The 17,411-nt window shown below is 40.4% G+C and overlaps 1 protein-coding gene across 1 annotated transcript in view; it reads left to right on the top strand.

The window, feature by feature from the left end:
* Nucleotides 1-388: 388 nt before the first annotated feature.
* The window catches only part of PROSER2 (proline and serine rich 2), a 45,833-nt gene continuing 28,810 nt past the window's right edge, over nt 389-17,411 (top strand). Inside the window, exon 1 of the mRNA XM_066385142.1 lies at nt 389-578. The gene's annotated coding sequence lies outside the window, so the exon portion shown is untranslated. The remainder of the gene's footprint in view (nt 579-17,411) is intronic.

The raw sequence follows: 17,411 nt of genomic DNA, 5'->3' as shown, positions 1-17,411 counted from the left end.
ATCTCTCAAAGCTAATAGGGAGGATGGGATGTCCCATTTCTTCAAACACAAACCCCTATTGCTTTTCTCCACGTGTGTAATTCAGAGATGGTGGCTGGGGTTTTACTCGGTGGTCTTCAATTCAAACCTCACTCCGAGACCCAGACCCCTGCGAGAGGCGACGGTTGGCAGCTCCCGCAGGAGTCTGTTCTTTTAAATGCCCTGGGCGCGCACTGCGTGTGTTTGAGGGCCAAGACCCGACGGACGGACGCGCAGCAGCGTTGCGCAGCGCGCAGGAGCTAGCATGCGTTGGGGGTTGGGGTGAACGCGCGGCGGGGCGGGGCGGGCGCGCTGTGGGGCGGAGCTAGCTAGCGCGCTCCCGGGCGGTGAACCGCGCGTAAGCGCGCGGTAGACGAACGCGCGGCACGGGGGACGAGCGCGCGGCTTGGGAGTGCTCAGTGGGGGTGTGAACGCGCGGCGGGGCGGCCCAGGACTGTTGCTTGGACGGACGCGAGTTTACCGGCTACCCGGTGGCGCGAGGGCTCCAGGTAGCCGTCTGGGTGGACACCTGCGGTCCCCGGGGAAGGGGCTCCTGCCAGGTGAGTGCGGACTTTTCTGTCACTGGCGGGGTTATGTCACGGTAGCCGGTCCCCTTTCCTGGCTTGTCGGTGAGCCAGTCGGCAGTTTGAGCCTGATGAGTGAGGCTAAGGTTGGGTGGGTTTCAGCTGGAGAAGGGTGACCACCTTTTCTTGTGACCCGCTGTCTGCACCTCCCACGCTTCGTTGCGGTGCCCTCCAGAATAGATCTCTTCTTGCGTGCTCTCCCTCTCCTCCACGACACTTGTCCGGTCTCCTAGAACTTAGGGAAGACTACCAGTGCTATCGGAGGGACCGTGGTCAACCCGGTGGCCTCACTCACGGGAAACCTGGTCCCTCTTTGGGGATTTCAGGCGTTCTCATGCACTCCGGTCGCGGGCGGTGTGGAAGACGCGGCGTTTTCCTGCGGGAGGTTGTCTTATGGGGCGGGGAAGGGGCTTTTGGTGGTCCATAATACGTATTTAACTTTGGGCGCAGAGCAGTCCGGGGTATCCCTACCGCCCTTCCCAGAGCCGTGTGAGGGAATCGTCGCCCCATTTGATTCTATGGCCCTCGAACTACCCGGAGGCTTTGTTTCTCACCAGGCGGAGAGAAGGATGGGAGCCTAATGTTGGTAGGAGGTGGCTAAAGTCACCTGTTAAATTTAGGTCCTACTCAAAATTATCAGTAGATTTTCGTCCCCCGCCCCTGCTCCTTAATCCCCGACCCCAGCAGGTAACTGAATCACGCAAGCACTTATAGGGTCTACCAGTGAGCCGGGTCAGAAGGGATTGACAAGAGAAGAAAATGTGATCGATGTGATGCAATTTAACAAAAGGCAATAAACTCCAGCATTTTCCCAAAGCTTTGAAACTTTCCCACTATTGTTTGACGGAGTCTAAATTTAAGCATCTAGCTTTTTTTTTTTTTTTTTTTTTACCGTAGGAACTAACCTCAGATGCTGATCTTTGCCAGAGTTTCAAGAGTTGGTGCAGGGCAGAAAATTTAGCGAGTTAAGGGGGGAAAAATGTTTGTGGGTCTTAACCCCCTCCCCCCAAACAGAATGAAACATTCAGGTCTGTTGCTGGAGACTGTAGGAAGAAGGCTTTAATTTTAATGGAGGACACATTTTTTTTAAACCGTATTTCTGAAAACTATAGACACTAAACCAGGTATAGTGTGAACTTGAGGAAAATGCTCACAGAAGAAACCTTTATTAAAGACAATTTCTGCTTTATTTTATAATTTTTTAAAAGAAAAATCACTACAAAGTTAGTGCTCTTGCATTCACTAGGAAGTCTGGCCTCAGAGGTCCATGTCAGAATGTTACAGATTGTTTTTCTAGGTGGAGGACATATTTTCCTTCATGAGGTCAATGTGGAAATGCAAACAAATGCCCTGTTTACTTGGGATTGGGTGGGAAGGATGGAAGTTGTCTAAAATCTCTTTTGCCAAACTTGACAGTGTATATGCATGGAATCTTGTGCATTTTCTTGCCCAGAGCAATAGTAGCCATTTTTAAGTGACTGAATGTAAGTATTGTAACAGCATTTCAAGTGAGCTTTCCTTTGAAATTTTTGGATGCTGATCATCTAAAAGTAACACATTTTTTTCCATTCCTAGAGATCAGAAAGCCAAAATGAGAATGTTAATTTAGAGAAGGCTAGAGAGAGGAGAGCTGATTTAAGAAAATTTGAGTGTGTTTGACTCCATGATGACCTTTGTGGCAGAGAGGATTTGCTTGTTTTCATCTACTCGTTCAGCCATATTTGTAGACTGAGCACCTACAACATACTGAGCGCTGAGCTAGTCATTGAGCACACACATATCTAGATAACAGCCATATGACCCAAACTGATTAAAACCAGATCAAGTAAGCCTTCCTCAGGAGCTGAAGCTACACCTGGCCCTGGTTCCAAAGTTCTCAGACACCCAAGGAGCATCTAGTTGTCGCCCTGTGTTGATTGTAAAGATCATCTCAAGTAACTACAAGAGGTGGAGTGCAGCCTTGAAGCTGAAGGGAGAGAGGTGAAAAGCTTGGGGAGCAGAGAACAGGAGATCCTCTGGAACAAAAAGTTCAAGTGCGTCTTATCTGCATGGGTATGGGACAGCCGCCAGTGGCACAGAGGCCATTTAGGGGTAGGTGCCAAGGAATCCTAGGAGCATCCCAGAACTTGAGCTCTTTCCTTTGCTGGTGAAGAGCAGCTTTTCGTTTCAGTTTTCAAGCTCTTTCTGGTGGCAGTGGCGGTGGCTTCCTTGCTGTGCTCTAAGGAGGAAGGACTCGGTAACTCTCCCTCTGCTATCCTGCAGTATCCCCCTCTTGGATCTTTGAGGGAGTCCAGGGGCCATTGTAGAGAAGTGGAGTCAATATAGTGAAGTCACTGGTAACAGCCTCTGTAGAGAACCACAGTGAAGCTGCACCTCTCAACAATGCCCTTGTCCTTCGGGACTCACAGCATGGATTTAATCTTGAAACCTATTTTAAGGACATGGGTGCTGGGTTTATAATCCATGCAGACAGGTCAAGGAACGTGAATGGAAGAACACTCTGCCTTGCCTTGTTTGAGCAGAATGGGGTAGCTCTTTATGAATGCATATCTTCAGACTGGATATTTCTGAAGAGCCTAGCACTGGGAAGATTTGGTTCTCTCTTTTTTTTTTATTGTAGTAAAACACATATAACATTAAATTTATCATTTCAAAGTGTATAAATCAGTGGCATTAAGTACATCCACATTATATGTGTTTATATACTTTAATTTAGTGGTCTATAGGTATTTATTAAATGAACTTGGTTAATTGCATTATTCCTCACTAACTTTGTGTCTTGATATGTCAGTAACTGAGATATTTTGAAAGACCCACTATAATGGAGAATTTGATATCTGGTACTCTTGAGATTATCTGTGCATACAACTTCACATTTTAGTATCTAACAATATAGCATTTGTAAGTTAATATTGTTAGATATACAAAGTCTAATAGGAATTGAAGTTACTGTTATCACTACTGAGGATTTTTGCATTAAAATCTGTTTTGCCTCAGGTAATGCAGCCAGAAATGATATTTTCATTGTTGCTGTCATTAATATTTGCTTGATGTGTCTTTTTCCATCTTTTTAATTTTCTTTTAAATATCTTTACTGAGGGATAAGTGACATTCAATAAACTGCACATATTTAAAGTGTAAAAAAAAGTATACTGACAATGTTGTGTGACCATTACTACTATCTAGTTGCAGAACTCTTCCATCACCCCAAAAGAAAAACTCATATCCGTAAGCAGTGACCCCCTCACTTCCCCTCTACTCCAGCCCCTGGCAACCACTAATCTACTTTGTCTTTTCTATGGATTTGTCTTTTCTGGATATTTCATATAAAAGGAATCATACAATATGGGCTTGGTTTGTTACATTTAACAATACTTTCAAGATTCATCCATACTATAGCATATATCAGTATACCATATTCATTTTAATGACTGAATAATATTCTATTATATGGATGTACCTGAATTTGTTCTAGTCAGCAGTTTCAGGAACATTTGTTTGAACACTTGTTTTCAGTTCTTTTGGGTCTATACCTAACAGTGCAATTCCTGAGTAATACAGTAATTTGATGTTTAACTTAGTGAGGAATAACCAAAAAGTTTTCCATGGTGGCTCCTTGGTGATGTTTGCCTGCTTGCTCCTGAGTCCTATGTTGTGTGACTAGGAACTAATCTGAAATCTAGCCAGCTTGTTTTCAAGTGAGGTTTTCCTTTAGGAAAATCTAATTTTTACAACTTTTGTCCAGTGATAGATAGCAAACTGGTAGAGACTCCTCCCCTCAGGGATTGCGATCCAGCCTGTCTACCTGAGGCCTCTGTCTGGAACTTGTTTGCTTAGGGTGGCCAATCACTTACTTTCATGTGGTGTAGGGCCCTGAGGAAAATACTGCCTTCTATTAATAGTTGAAACTATTCACAATTGAGATAGTCTGAAATCAACCTCATTTTTTTACATTGTTCAGAAAGAGCTTTTTTTAAAAAATCTTAACTGAAAGCATGGTAATTGCTCTGTAGAAGTAAAATTACTAGCCTTTAAAATGTTTAATTGTATTTAATACCCTTGAGTGCCAGTTAAAGCTTAAGGTCCTCAATTCTTACAGGAGACGTTTCAGAAGAAAAGAGAGAGAGAGAAAAAAAACAATAAGAAAAGGCAGCCGGCAACTATATCATTGAGCAAATCAACATTTGAAAACTCCAGAAAACTAACTGCATTCCCAGCCCTCTGAGCTCCAGCAGGCTCCAGCTGAGGGGATTCCCTGCAGGGAGACAGTCCTACTTTGCTGGTTTGCCTAGTGAATATTTTTGGAAGCATTCTTTTCTTTCCATGGTTTTTGTTTTCTTGACATTGAAAAAGATCCCAAACTAAAGAAAAGTTACTGCATATTGATTTTACTTCTTCAGCCTGTTTGTGTGGAAACCCTTTCTTTTCCCCTGAGAGAAAGGCAGGGAGGGGAGAGGCAAGAACTGCTCCTGTATGTGCCCTGACTGGGGAATCGAAATGACCACCTCTGCGCTCCAGAACAACACTCCAACCAATCAAGCTATCCAGCCAGGGCTTAATTTTTATTTACTTTTAGAGAGAGAGTGTAGGGGGAAGGGAAGCATTTATTTGTTTTTCCCCTCAGTCCAGCATTCTTTGATTGCTTCCCATGTGTGCCCTGACCAGGGATCTAACACGCAACCTTGTCATTTTGTGATGACGCTCTTTACCTACTGAGCTAACTGGCCAGGGCCTGGAAACCTATTTTTGAAGTTAATTTTGGTCATGGGCTGCATCTGTAGATACATATGCATGCATTCATGTTGATATTTATTACATGTTAACATTGGGAAGCATTACTGGTTTGGTAGGTCTGGTGTATTTATTGATGCCAATTTTTTCACATATTATTACTTGTGAAGCTAAGTGAAGCATCTCTATGACTGCGTTTAAGGTTACCCTCCTTATTGTAAGGTATTTTTCCCCACCGAGGAAGAAGGAAAGGCGTAGCCACGAAGTGTGGAATAGCAAAAGCTTTATTTAGTACAGTGCTTCCTGGACGATGTTCCCTGGTCCAGGGGACCGGGCCAGAGAAGTCTCATGGGGGGATCCACATGGGAGTAATTTATAGGGTCAGCAGGGTGAAGGCGAGTTGATATGACATGGCAAAATCTCACTGGCTGACGGACAGTCGCTCTTTTCCAAGTGCTCCTGGGAAGTCTCCTTTGGTGGACATGGGTGTGGGAGGTTCCAGCCAAAGTTCCCGGGTCTGGTTCCTCACGAGACCTTCCCCCATTGCTGACCGACCTCACACTTATATTCCCCACTTGCCCTTGATTATAACCTATAGGTTGAAAGAGAATAATTTCTCCTAAATTTGAAGGATTAGGTCTCGATATACAATAGAGGGGATAGGGATGGTCACCACAACACTATGAATATGTTTGAAATACTCCTGTTTCTTTTCTTGTAGATCAAAGACCGACCTGTTTTAAGGATACTCTATTTTTTTTTAAATATATAAGATGGTTTTTGAATCTTAAAACAAATTTTAATTAAGTAATGAATATTAAGTTAATGTGTATATATTTAGAAAATTAAATTGAATGGGGTGACATTGATCAAAGAGAGTACATAGGTTTCAGGTGAACATTTCTATAGCATTTAAACTGTTGAATATGTTGTGTACCCATCACCCAAAATCAAATCATTTTCTGTCACCGTATATTTGTCCCTCTTTATTCCCCTTCCCTATAACCCTCTTACCCTGGTAATCACTTCACTTTTATTTATGTCCATGAGTGTCAGTTTTGTATCCCACCTATGTATGAAATCATATAGTTCTTAGCTTTTTCTGTTTTACTTACTTCATTCAATATAATATTCTTAAGGTCCATCAATGTTGTTGTAAATGGCACTATGTCATCATTTCTTATGGCTGAATAGTATTCCATTGTATATATGTACCACATCTTCTTTATTCAGTTCTCTATCAAGGAACACTTTGGTTGTTTCCATGTCTTGGCCACTGTGAATAATGCTGCGATGAACATGGGAGTGCATGTGTCATTATGTACTAATGTTTTCAAGTAGAGGAAATGCTGGGTCATAAACATTTCTATGCTGGTTCTATTCATTTTTGGGGGAACCACCATACTTTCTTCCATAATGGCTGTACCAGTTTACATTCTTACCAGGAGTTAATGAGGGTTCCTTTTTCTCCACAGCCTCTCCAACACTTGTTATTACCTGTCTTGTTGATAACAGCTAATCTAACAGGAGTGAGGTGGGATCTCATTGTAGTTTTGATTTGCATTTCTCTACGAGCTAGTGAAGATGAACATCTTTTCATATATCTGTTGGCCAATTGTATGTCTTCATAGGAGAAGCCTCCACTCAGGTCCTCTCCCCATTTTTAAATTGGATTGTTTGCTTGTTTGTTGCTGAGCGTTGTGAGTTCTGTTTATTATTTTGGATATTAACCCCTTATCAGAGCTGTTGTTTGTATTATCTCCCATTTAGTTGGCTGTCTTTTTGTGTTGCTCTCGGTTTCTTTTGCTGTGCAGAAGCTTCTTAGTTTGATATAGTCCCATTCATTTATTTTTGCCTTTACTTCCCTTACTTTTGGGGTCAAATTCATAAATTGTTTTCCGAAGCCAAGATCCATGAGTTTAGTCCCTATGTTTTGTTTTTTTTAATGTAATTTATTGTTTCAGCTCTTATTTAATATTTAGGTCTCTGATCCATTTTTGAATCAATTTTTGTGCAGGGGGACAAATTGTAGTCAAGTTTCATTCTTTTGTATGTGGCTTTCCAATTTATTGAAGAAGCTTTTTTTTCTCCATTGTCGAAGATTATTTGTCCAATGATTTGTGGTTCTGTTTCTGGGTTCTTGATTCTGTTCCATTGGTCTGTATGTCGGTTTTTCTGCCAAGACCATGCTGTTTTGATTATCATGGCTCTGTAGTATAAGTTGAAGTCAGGTAGTGTGATACATTGGTGTCATTCTTTTTTCTCAGGATTACTTTGGCTATTTGGGGTCTTTTATGGTTCCATATAAACCTGGTGATTTTTTATGTTATATTTCTTTAAAAAATGACATTGGGATTTTAATGGAGATTGCAATAAATTTGTGTATTGCTTTGGGCCATTTTAACTATGTTGATTCTTTGGATCCATGAACATGGAATGTTTTTTCATTTCATTGTGTCTCTTTCAATTTCTTTCAATAATGCTTTGTAGTTTTCAGTATATAGGTCCTTCACATCCTTTGTTGTTATTCCTAGGTATTTTATTTTCTTGTTTCAATTGAAAAAGGAATTGTAATTTTGAGTTCATTTTCTGAAATTTCATTGTTGGCATATAGAAAGGTAGTAGTAGACTTTTGTATATTGATTTTGTATCCTGTTACTTTACTGTCTTGGTTATTGTTTCTAATAGTTTTTCCATGGAGTCTTTGGGATTTTCTATATACAGGATCATGTCATCTGCAAATAGTGATACCTTTACTTCTTTCCCGAAACGGTTGCCCTTTATTTATTTCTCTTGTCTGATTGCTCTGGCTATAATTTCCAGAACTTGGTTGAGTAAGAGTGAAGAGAGTGGGCAGCCTAGTCTTGTTCCTGATTTTAGAGGAAAACCTTCATTTTTTTCACAATTTAGTTTGATACTGGCTGATGGTTTGTCATGTATAGCTTTTATTATATTGAGGTACATTCCTTCTATTCTGATTTTATTGAGTGTTTTCAACATAAATGGATGTTGTATCTTATCAAATGCCTTTTCTCCATCTATGGATAGGATCACATGATTTATGTCCTTTGTTTTGTTGATGTGGTGTATAACGTTGATTGATTTACATATGTTGAACCATCTTTGTGCTCCTCAAATGAATCCCACTTGATCGTGATGTATTATTTTTTTAATATATTGTTGTATTTGATTTGCTAGTATTTTGTTTAGAATTTTTTTCATCTGTATTCATTAGAGATAGTGGTCTGTAGCTTTCTTTCTTTGTATTATACTTGCCAGGTATTGGTATCAGGGTTATGTTGGCGTCATAAAATGTGTTAGGGGGTATTGCTGCTGCTTCTTTTTTTGGAAGACTTTGAGAGGGACAGGTACCAAATCTTTCTTTTTTGAATGTTTGGTAGAATTCACTAGTGAAACCATCTGGTCTTGGACTTTTATTTTTGTGGAGGTTTTTGATAGTTGTTTCTATTTCCTCCATGCTTATGAATCTGTTTAGGTTTTCCACTTCTTCATGACTCAGTCCCAGAAGATTGTATAGTTCTAGGAACTTATCTATTTCTTCTAGATTGTTGAGTTTGGTGGCATATAATCTTTCATAGTATTCTGTTATGATCTTTTGTATATCTATGATGTCTGTGGTCATTTCTCCTCTTTCATTCTGGATTTTATTTATGAGTCCTTTCTCTTTATTCTACAGTGAGTGTAGCCAGGGGTTTGTCAATTTTATTGATCTTTTCAAAGAACCAGTTCTTTGTTGTATTAGTTTTTTCTATAGATTTTTTGTTCTTTTTCATTTAGTTCTCTAATTTTTACTGTTTTCTTTCTTCTGCTGACTTTGGGTTGCCTTTGTGTTTCTTTAGTTCTTTAAGATGTGATGTTAGGTTATTTACTTGGAATCTCTCTTGTTTTTTGATATAAGACTGTACTGATAAAACTTTCTTCTTATTGCTGCTTTTGCTGCTTCCCAGAAGTCTTTATATGTCATGTTGTCATTCTTGTTTGTCTGTATGTAGGAATATATATATATATGTATATATATATGTATATATATGTATATATTAGTGAGAGAGAGACAGGAAAAGAGAAAGATGAGAAGCATGGTTCTCATCATAGTTGCGACACTTAGTTGTTCATTGATTGCTTTCTCATATGTGCCTTGAATGGGAGCCCCAGCTGAAGGCATGACCCCTTGCTCATGCCAGTGACTTCTGGGCTCAAGCCAGTGACCATGGGGTTATGTCTGTGATCCTATACTTAAGCCTACGACCCCACGCTCAAGCTGTGATCCCATGCTCAAGTAGGCAACCTCAGGGTTTTGAACCTGGGTCCTTGGTGTCTCAGGTTGACACTCTATCCACCTCACCACCACTTGGTCAGGCTGTATATATCTTTTGATCTCTGCTTTTGTTACTTCTTTGACCTAGTCATATTTCAGAAGTATGCTGTTTAATTTCTACATTTTTGTGTGTTTCCTTACTTTCTTTTTGCAGTTGAATTCTAATTTCAAAGCCTTATGATCAGAGAATATGTTTGGTATAATTTCAATCTTCTTGAATTTGTTGAGGTTCATTTTGTGTCCTAACATATGTTCTATCTTTGAAAATGTTCCTGCACACTGCAAAAAAATGTATAATCTGATGTCCTGGGATGAAATCTCTTATAAATGTCTATTGTGCCCATTTATCTAGTGGGGTCATTTTTTTTTCTGTTTTTGAAGTTAGAAGCAGGGAGGCAGTCAGACAGATTCCCACATGTGCCCGAACTGGGATCCACCCACATGCCCACCAAAGAGCGATGCTCTGCCCATCTGAGGCATTGCTCTGCTGAGGCTCGAGCCATTCTAGCACCTGAGGTGGAGGCCATGGAGCTGTCCTCAGCACCTGGGGCAACTTTGCTCCAATGGAGCCTTGGCTGTGGGAGAGAAAGAGAGAGACAGAGAGGAAGGCGAGAGGGAGGGGTGGAGAAGCAGATGGGTGCTTCTTCTGTGTGCCCTGACCAGGAATCGAACCTGGGACTTCCACAGGCTGGGCAGACGCTCTACCACTGAGCCAACCGTCCAGGGCCGGTCTAGTGTCATTTAAAGCTAATATCTCTTTAGATTTTCTGTTCGGATGATGTGTCAAAAGATGTCAGTGGTGTGTTGAGATCTCTAAGTATGATTATGTTTTTGTCTGTTTCTCTTTTTAGATGAGTTAGTAGATTTCTTATATATTTTGGTGCTCCCTGATTCAGGGCATATATATTAAGAAGTGTTATATCTTACTGATATAGTGTCCCCTTTATAATTATGAAATGTTCATCTCTGTCCCTTGTTATATTTGTTGTCTTGAAGTCAGCATTGTCAGATATGAGTATGGCTACATCTGCTTTTCTCTGGGTATTATTTGCTTGGAGAATCATTTTCCAACCTTTCACTTTGAGTCTACTTTTTTGTGTGTGACAGAGTCAGAGAGAGGGACAGATAGGGACAGACAGAAAGAGAGAGAGATGAGAAGCATCAGTTCTTCATTGTGGCACCTTAGTTGTTCATTGATTGCTTTCTCATATGTGCCTTGACTGGGGGGGCTACAGCAGAGCAAGTGACCCTTGCTAAGCCAGCAACCCTGGGCTTAAGCCAGTGACCATGGGGTCATGTCTATGATCCCATACTCAAGCCAGCGACCCTGTGCTGAAGCAGGTGAGCCCACACTCAAGCTGAATGAGCCCATGCTCAAGCTGAATGAGCCCACACTCATGCCATTGAACTTGGGTTTCAAGCCTGGGTCCTCTGCATCCCAGTCCGATGCTCTATCCACTGCACCACTGCCTGGTCAGGCAAGTCTACTTTTCTCTCGGCAGCTTAGATGCATCTCCTGAAGGTAGCATATGGTTGGGTTTTGCTTTTTGATCCAATCGGCTACTCTGTGCCTCTTTATTAGTGAGTTCAGTCCACTTACATTTAGGGTAATTATTAACATATGAGGATTTCCTATAGCCATTTTATGTTTTGTTTTCTGGTAGCTCTGTGTCTCCTTTGGTTCTTTTCTTTTATGTTTCTGTCAGTTGTTTTTGTTTGGTGGTATTCCATGCTTCTTTCTCTATTTCCTCTGTTTCCATACTGTTTTTGTGTTGGGGGGGAGGGTTACCATTCGGTCATTAGGAAAAATGTTTCATGTATACAGGAATCCTTTGTCTTATGAGTGCTTCTGTCCTTCATCCTCCTTTGCTACTTCAGACCTTTGTCCTCTCCCCTTCCATGTGTGTGTTGTCTCAGATTCTCCTTGTTTCTATTGTAACCTTATTGGCGATTTTACTTTTGGTTTTGTGTTGTTTTGTTCTTTTTATCCGTTAACATAACCCCCATCAGTATTTCCTGCAGTGGGGATTTTATGGTGATAAATTCCCTCAGCTTCTATATATCTGTAAAACTTTTTATTTCTCCTTAATATTTGAAGGATAACTTTGATGGATATATTATTCTTGACTGGTAATCTCTCTCTTTCAGAACTTTGAATATTTGGGTCCACTCTCTTCTTGTTTGTAGAGTTTCTGCTGAAAAGTCTGATAATAACCTGTGTGCCTTCCTTTATATGTTGTGTTCTTCTTTTCCCTAGCTACCTTGAGGATTCTTTCTTTGTCATTGATTTTTGACAATTTTATTACTTCCTTGGAGAAGGTCTGTTTGGGTTGAGGTAACTCAGTGTTCTGTTTGCTTCTTGGATTCAAGGATCTAACTTTTTGCATAGGCTAGGGAAGTGCTCATCAATTATTTGTTTGAATAGGTTCTCCATTCCCTTCTTCTTCTCTTCTTTTTCTGATATGCTTATTATTCTTACATTGCTCTTTCTGATGGAGTCAGACAATTCTTATAGCACAGAGGTTGCTAGTTTGAGCAGGGCACATATAGGAACAGAGTGATACTCCTGTCTCTCCCTCTTTCTTTCACTCCCTCTCTCCCTCTTTCCTGCTCCTTACCTCTCTCTAAAATCATTAAGACAACAACAACAAAAAAGTGGCTCATAACTGAGCAGAACATTTAGGAGACTAGGCTGAATGAAGGGTTTATATTGTGGAAAACAAAGTTGAAGAGATCAAGTTAGGGAAGATTCTAAAGAAACACTTAAAGCCGTCTGTTCTTACAGATAGGTTTCTTGGCAGCATAGATAAGGAAAATGAAAAGTACTAACCTTAACAGGACTGTGGTATCAAAAAGTAATCCAGGATCTTAAAAAAATTATTGAAGTACTACTTGCAATTCAGTGATGAATGTTGGACTGAGTATTTTATTTTTAGAAAAGTTTTGGAGAGTAGAAAGCTTGGAAGAAAATGAACTACAGAATGGACAACTACTTTTATCTCTCCACTAGGTCAGCTAGTAGACTATATATATATATCTATATGTGCATCTTTGGTATGATGAGGGATGGGAGGTTACAGAGACTGTACTTTAATATATGTAAAATTAGAGTTAGAACTGAGTTGTGTTTGGAATGGTTAGAATAGCTATGATAACTAGAGTAAAATCATTTCTATGGAGTTTGTAAATTATTTCTAGGGGAGATATGAAATCGTTAATTTAGTCAAGAATGTCATTAAAGTCCTAATCAAAGTTAAAGAATTTAAAAGAATTTCAGTATTCAGTTTCCTTTTAACTAATATATTAGGTTAATAAAATACTATAAAAGAGCCTTAAATCATTCGTAGCCTAGTTAATACATCACCTACTTAATTTCTTACTATAAAACTCATTTTTGTTAACACGTTATAGGAATTAACACAGAACTAGGTAGAAATTGTAAAGTAGGACTTGCATCTTTCTTCAAATAAATCAGAGCAAAGTGCCTATTACATCAATACGTGTTGAAATGAACAAGTGTTGTCAAGAGCTACTAGCATTAAGGCCAACAATGGCTCTTTTGTGTTACTATTTCATCAAAGATTGTGTACATTCTACTAAAGATGGCCATCCTCTTTATTTTCACCCACTGCTTAACCAAATGGAAAAGCTCATTCATGAGTCAAAAACAGTTCCCACTGCAAAACTCCTTCATCTTTTTTTTTTTTTTTTTTTTTTTGAGAGAGAGAGAGAGAGAGGGAGAGGAGAGAGATGAGACACATCAACTCGTAGTTGCTTTACTTTTGTTGTTCATTGATTGCTTCTCATATGTGCTTTGGGGGGCTTCAGGTGAGCCAGTGACCCCTTACTCAAGCCAGCACCCTTTGGGCTCAAGTCAGTGACTTTGGGATCACGTGGAAAATTCCATCGTAAGCCAGCAACCCCTCACTCAAGCTGGCAACCCAGTGCTCTGATCTAGTGGTTTTGAACAAGGGACCTCAGGATTCCAGATCGACACCCTATTCACTGTGCAACCCCAGTCAGACAAAAACTTTTTCCTTTTTTATATTCTCAAAGGTCAAGAAAAACCTATCTTTTTTATAATGGCTTGGTTGTTAACTTACCATATTAGGATTTCTCATGGTTTAGCTTGAAAGATAATTTCTATCCTAAGATTGTTTTTCTAGATTTGGGAACAAATCATAAAATTCTTATGAATGGAAGTAGGAGAGAATGAGATGATTCAAAGAGTAGGGCTTTGGTAGAGCATTGATTCTGCTCAAGTGTAGAGTCTGACATGGGAAGGAAAGGGGAGATTTTTTTTTTAAGTAAGAGATAGAGACAGGAAGGGAGAGAGATAAGCACCAACTCATAGTTGCGTCACTTTAGTTCATTGATTGCTTCTCATACGTAGGGGTCTCAAGGCAGTGACCATAGGATCTTTTTAATGAACCCATGCTTAAGCTGGCAACCATGCACACAAGTGGATGAGCCTATACTCAAGCAGAATGAGCCTGTGCTCAGGCCGATGACCTTGGGGTTTCAAACTTGGGTTCTCAGCATACCAGGTCAATGCTCTATGATGGAGGGGAGAGATTTTTAAGAAGCTTCTTTCTACTCCTTCCCCAGCCAAGTTGTGCTTCTGCTGCCTGTACCTTAGCACTGTGGTTAATAGGTGGTGACTGGACAGGGATGAGGGTCAATAAACCTCAATCGTGAGGTCCATGGGCTTATGAATCCTAATACACCCACCTGGATCATTTTTTTTGTGAAGAGTTTACCTTGGCAATGACTATGAGTTGGAACAGTTCTCTCTCTCTTTTTAAGATTTTATTTATTGATTTTAGGGAGGAGAGAGAGAGAGAAAGAGAGAAAGAGGGGGTGGAGGAGCGGGAAGCATCAACTCATAGTAGTTGCTTCTCATATGTGCCTTGACCAGGCAAGCCTGAGATCTCAAACTGGCAACCTTGCATCCAGGTCAACGTTTTATCCACTATACCACCACAGGTCAGGCTGGAGCAGTTCTCTTTCAAAGTGGATTACAACATGCTAAGCAAAATTGGTTAAGGTCGGTAAGTTTCATGTTCATAGACAGTAATCCCCTCTCTGATAAGGTCTGGCCTGCCTGTTGGGAATCTGAGTCTTACAGGATATGATTTCCTTCCCCCCATCTAGTAGGTGCCAAGCCTTATAGTTGAATATGAGGAAACTTAATATATTTACAGTTCCAGCTTAGATTCTTCTGTAAATTGGATCGGGTCAACCTTTCCCTGCTAAATTTTTAACTCTCATGTGATCCCAGAAAAGTTCATCTTCAAGGTTTCTTTCTCCTATTAAAACCATGCCATCTTTAGCACTTTCCTCCTAAATTACCCCCAGGTTTCTAGATGGTCTTTTCTTCTTTCCTCATTAAATCGGAACTCATCTGTCCTATATCATCTTTTTAGATACGAGGCCTTTCAAAGGTTCGTGGATGATAAAATGATCTGATGAGTCATTATTCTTCAAACCCAAATCTTCCTTTTCTGTTTTTTCCAGCAGTAGGAGTCAGGTGCATGACAAGCTGGTAGGTAGCCTTCGGTGAATGCCAGACCAGGTGATACTATAGGTCAAACAAGTGATGCCGCCTACTCACCCACCCATCCCACCACTGGTGTGTGTTCCTGAATATGGATGTGAAGTACAGTGTTGTGTCTGGTTTAAATTTATGTAAATGGAGTTGTGCTAAGAATATGATTTTAACTTTTCACTCAACACATTTTAAGATCTACGCATGTCATTGTCCTCTTGATTGCTCCTGACTGATGCACAATATTCTACAGTAAAAGCGTTTACCAGGTTTGTGCTTGTTCTTGGACTTCATAGTGGGTTATGAACCTAGATTGCCACCAGCACTACTCCACTACAAGCAACACTGTGATTATTATCCTTGCACATGTCCCCCTCCTTTCCTGAGAGAGATTTCCTCTGTGGTAGACTGAGCAGTGGGATTTGGGGCGCACAGGACATACTTAACCTTGCCAAATACTGCTGGATTAGTCTGGTTTTATTAGTTTAACACCCCAAACATTAGCACACTCAGGTTCCAGTTTACCCTCATCCTTACTGATATTTGTTATATTTTAATTGTCTAATTTTTGTCAATATAGGCAGTGTAAGTAATGTTCATGTTAGTTTTAACTTGTACTTTTGTGTATTACAAAGTCTGTACATCTCTCATACACTTCTTAGTCACTTGAAGTCACCAAGGAGAGGAAGAGTTTTCCTCTCCTGTCAACTGCCTAATCATAGTCCTTGTTCTTTTTGTTTTCCCTCATGATTTCCCTGTGTTTCCACTTGATTTCCAAGAGTTTCTTTTTCCACTCTATTCTTGCTATCAGTTCCTTTTCTTAGACACAGTAAACATCTTCTACCAGCCTGCCACTTCTCTGTTAATATTGTCTATGGCGTCCTTAATGTTTAAGTAGGTGGGTTTGTTGAAATTTCACTTTATGATTTTTATTTTTGAGTTCTAATAAATAGAAAGATAAGTGGAGTAGTATAGGAAATTCAGAAATAGAATCTAAGACATAAAACATTAGTTATTAAGTAACATTTAATATTTCAAGACAGCGGAAAAGATGAATTTTTCAATACTTGGCATTTGAATGATTAGGTAGCCTTCTTGGTTTAGGGATAGGGAAGTAGGTCTCTGCACTAACATAAATTCAAGTTAGGTCAGATATTTAAATATGAAAAGTGAAACCATAATAATGCTCTCTCTACAGTGGGCCTCCCTTTGAGTTCTATATTTTCAGTTCCTGGGAACTAGAACTAGGGAGTCCTGCCATTGCTTATTCTAGAATCTTCTCAGTGTGAAGCAGAAAAACAGTAAACATCAAAAGACTCTGCTTAGTCTAGAAAGGAAGCTAGAGTTCAAGTTGAAGCAAGTACTGATAGCATGAAACTTGGAGTCCGAAACCTACGGGGAGTGGGTGAACGTTGCTTGCTCTTAGGGGAGTGGTGACGTTCAAGGGGTAGTTCAAGATTTCATTGATCAGAAGAATAAAGGGAAAGCACAGAGGAGTGGGAACATGAGGAGAACAACTAGATGGCTTTGCAGTCATGTCAGCATGTAGAAAAGTGTGGAATTAGTATGACTAGTAGTGAAGTTGGACAAAACTGACTTTGCACCAGTAGAACCAACAGAGCTTGGTAGTTGGCTGATTGTAAGTGGCAGGAAGAGGAAGAAGTGAAAGATGGCTTTGTGTGTGACAAAGCTTGACAGCCACCATGCCTGTCAACAGGTCTTGGACTGGCCTTGGTGTTTGGTGAAACCAGAATTTTCGGGTAAATGATAGAAATACTAAGTTGCTTAGGCTGCTCTGTAGACCTGATTGTGGCTATCGGAACTTAGATAGACTGAGGGTGAGGGTGGAAGGAGGGCTTTATGTATACCATCCAGGTCATTCCAGGTCTTCCTGCAACATCCCAGGGAAGATGCAGAAGAGGAGCTGCCTTCCTCTTGTGACTCCAGTGCCCTCATTTCAGAGGGTTCACCTGCCTGTCTAACCACGCCCCTCCAGCTGCCCCAGCACCTTCAGATTGGACAGCGGCTGCCTCCTGACCAGCCATGCTCTGCAGATGTAGATTTACTAAGACGTAGATTGCTTTTGCCCTTTTTGTTTTCTTCACTCAGTGGATAAACTAGACCAAAAACATGTTACTGGTAAATAGAATAAATAGACAAATACGTGTGGCTCACATTTCTGCTCCTATTGTAT

This window comes from Saccopteryx leptura, chromosome 5, assembly GCF_036850995.1.
Source record: "Saccopteryx leptura isolate mSacLep1 chromosome 5, mSacLep1_pri_phased_curated, whole genome shotgun sequence".
Taxonomy (NCBI): domain Eukaryota; kingdom Metazoa; phylum Chordata; class Mammalia; order Chiroptera; family Emballonuridae; genus Saccopteryx; species Saccopteryx leptura.
Note: the sequence above shows the minus strand (reverse complement) of the source record. Positions and strands in the feature narration are given on the sequence as shown.